General features: G+C 52.5%; 1 pseudogene; it reads left to right on the top strand.

Annotated features, from left to right (window-relative positions):
- Window positions 1-506, top strand: part of LOC149300757 (28S ribosomal RNA) — a 3,795-nt pseudogene extending 3,289 nt beyond the window's left edge.
- The last annotated feature ends 3,042 nt before the right edge of the window (window positions 507-3,548 follow it).

Below are 3,548 nucleotides of genomic sequence, written 5' to 3'. Positions count from 1 at the left end.
CCGAGCTATTCAGCGGGCCGGATGTGGCCCACGGGCCGTGCTTTGCCCAGGTCTGGTTTAGACCGTCGTGAGACAGGTTAGTTTTACCCTACTGATGATGTGTTGTCGCAATAGTTATCCTGCTCAGTACGAGAGGAACCGCAGGTTCAGACATTTGGTGTATGTGCTTGGCTGAGGAGCCAATGGGGCGAAGCTACCATCTGTGGGATTATGACTGAACGCCTCTAAGTCAGAATCCCCCCTAAACGTGACGATACTGCAGTGCCGCGGAGCCTCGGTTGGCCCCGGATAGCCGGCCGCAGGGCCAGTGGGCAGAGCCGCTCGCCTCGGGACCGGAGCGCGGACAGAAGGGGGCCGCCTTTCTCCCGTAGTGCACCGCACGTTCGTGGGGAACCCGGTGCTAAATCATTCGTAGACGACCTGATTCTGGGTCAGGGTTTCGTGCGTAGCAGAGCAGCTACCTCACTGCGATCTATTGAAAGTCATCCTTTGAGCCAAGCTTTTGTCCAGGCAACGGCCGGCGCGCGAGCAACTTGGCCGGCGGCCGCGCAACTTGGCTGGCGGCTCGCGCAACTTGGCCTGCCGCGGCAGAGAACACAAGTCTGGTGGCGGTCAGTTGAGGGGGCTTAAGGCTGGTGAGGGGGGCTTAAGGCCGGCGGGGGGGCTTAATACCGGCGGAGGGCTTAAGGCTGGCTGTCTGGCAGGCAGGCGGCAGGGGTGTTAAGGCTGGCAGTCCGGCGGCAGGCAGGGTACTTAAGGCCGGTGGCAGGCAGGTGGCAGGGGGCTTAAGGCTGGCCGGCGTCAGGGTGCTTAAGTCCGGTGGCAGTCAGGGTGCTTAAGGCCGGCAGTCAGGGTGCTTAAGTCTGGCGGCAGTCATGGTGCTTAAGGCTGGCTGGCTGGCCGGCAGGCAGGGGGCTTAAGTCCAGGGGCAGGCAGGCATGGGGCTTAAGTCCAGCGGCAGGCAGGCATGGGGCTTAAGTCCAGCGGCAGGCAGGCATGGGGCTTAAATCCAGCGTCAGGCAGGCATGGGGCTTAACGGAAATTTAATAATCTACCTTGGTGTGGTAGATCATGAAGAACTCATCGATCCAGAGTCCTGGCAAAGAGGGACAGGAAGGGCAGTGGTACCTGGAGTCCTTCCTAATACCCTTTTTATAACAGACTCTGCATCTTTTCTGAGGCTTCTGTTTGGCACTAGTGGTGGGGATTGCAGAAGGAAAATGCCTGCCGGTAAGACGCAGGACATTCTCATCCTGCACATGAGGGATTGGCTGCTCAAAGAGGATATACCTCAGGATTTTGAGCTGGAACTCTAGGTAGGTGTAGATCTGCCCAGTGGCACATTTCTTGTACAACACATATGTGTTTTACATGGCAACCTGGGTGAGGTAAATGGTCTTACGCAGCACCAGGTACAGCTGCAGACACTGGTCAGAAAGATCTACACCCCCCATGTTCTTGTTGTAATCGGTGATGCACTGAGGCTTGAGCCCCTGAGCATCACCTTCCCCACGTACACTGACAGGTACCACCTTCTCGTTGTGTATAGTGGAGAGGATATACACATCCTTCCTGTCAGTGTACCTGAGGGCCAACAGCTCCTGACTGCGCAGGTAATGCCGCGCCTCTGCTTTGGGTACGTAAGAATTTTAGGATAACCCTTGCGGGTTGGCCTAACAGTGCCACATGCTGGGGTCTGCTGTAAAAATAAAAAATAAAACAAATCTGGGCTAGTATAAAAGTTATCCACCCAGAGGTGGTAGCCCTTATTCAGATAGGGGGACAGCAGGTCCCACACTATCTTCCCACTAGTACCCACAGATTGTGGGCAGCCAGGGGGATCAAGGTGACTGTCCTTCCATTCGTAGATTCTGAGGGAAACAGTATATCCCGTCCCACTCTCGCAAAGTTTATATAACTTTACACCGTACCTCGAGCGCTTGGACGGGATATACTGTTTGAAGTTCAGTCTACCCTTGAATAGGACCAGGGACTCGTCTATAGCCACATTTTTATCGGGGGTATAAATTTCAGGGAATTTACTTGAAAAATAATTAATAATGGGCCTCAATTTATATAAACGGTCAAATTGGGGGTGCTCTCTAGGGGGGCATCGGGAATTGTCGCTAAAATGTAAACATTTTAGGAGCCCAAAGTACCTGTTCCGGGGCATTCTTTGGGAAAAAGCAGGGGTGGATATTATGGGATCTGTGCTCCAATATGATCGTATAGTGGGCTTTTTCTCAATGCCCATCATAAGGGTCAGGGCCCCAAATTTTCTAATTTCATGGGAGTCAGTGGGGTACCAGGTCTGGCTTCTGTCTCCTTGGTCAGCTTCCTGACACTGGGCTGCATAGATGTTTGTTTGAGCTGCTAGCAGCTCAAAAAACTCGGGGGCAAACATTAAATTGAAAAATTGAATGTCACATCTGATGCCAGGAGTCCCAGTAAAAGCAGGGATTACTGGGTCTATCATATTTGGGGGCACCCAATTATATTTAGAGTCAGGCTCTCCACGCCTGGCTTTAGCAGATGGAACCTGGCCATCATCTTCTTCCTCTGACTCGTCATTATCTGACGCACAGCTAGATTCATCAGATATTGGATCAATATCTGATGCAGTCAGAGTGGCATCGGCGTCTGACGCAGTCAGAGTGGCATCGGCGTCTGACGCAGTCAGAGTGGCTTCGTCATCAGACTGAGTGAGGAAGTCATAAGCCTCCTCAGCGCAGAAGACACGTTGCACCATTGTACATGACACCTACCTACCCAATTTCTAAAACACTACACTATCCCCAATTCCCTCTAACCACCCACCAAACTAAAGCCAATTTTTTTTTTTTGGTAAGACAGGTATTTGGGGGTTTATATATGATGTGGTTTTGCACTAAACACTGCAGCTCTGCAATATGATCTCTCTCTCTCTCTCTCCGATCACAATAATGGCGGAGAGAGGAAGAGGATCTGCAGTAACGCTCACACGATCGCTGTGATTGGTCATCACAGCGATCATCATGTGACATTACTGCCGGATGTGTGTCACTGGGGGACTGCCCCGGATGTGGGGCAGTCCTTCAAGGCTAATGACACACTGGAGGGAATGTATCTGTAATAGTTTACCGGCATTCGTGCCGGTAACTGTTACAGCTCCCTCATCGGAGTGATCGGGTAGCCCAGCAGGGTCTAGACAGACCCTGCAGGAATACCCTGTCCTCCCGTGAACTTCCAGGTGACGTCAGGTGATCGCGCGATCGGGCATTTCTATCTGTAACAGTTTTCCAGCTTCGCGCCGGAAGCTGTTACAAGAGATCGGGCAGCAGAAAGCCAGCAACGCTGGCTTCTGCTGCCAGGGGGGAGTCCAGGCTGTCAAACGACAGCCTGGTCTCCCGTGCAGCGGCAGGGATGTGTCCCTGACGCTGCACGAAGGGCTAGACGTACCGGTACCTCCATAGGGGTTTCTTAGTGGGCGTTTTTTGGATGTCCCGGTACGTCTATAGGGGATTGAAGGGGTTAAATACTCTACAACAATATATTTTTGTGCTTATTTA

The sequence above is a fragment of the Sceloporus occidentalis genome, unplaced genomic scaffold, assembly GCF_023333645.1.
Source record: "Sceloporus occidentalis isolate IW3139 unplaced genomic scaffold, rSceOcc1.0.p SCAF_23, whole genome shotgun sequence".
Lineage (NCBI taxonomy): Eukaryota > Metazoa > Chordata > Lepidosauria > Squamata > Phrynosomatidae > Sceloporus > Sceloporus occidentalis.
This window is presented reverse-complemented; position numbering and strand designations above follow the sequence as displayed.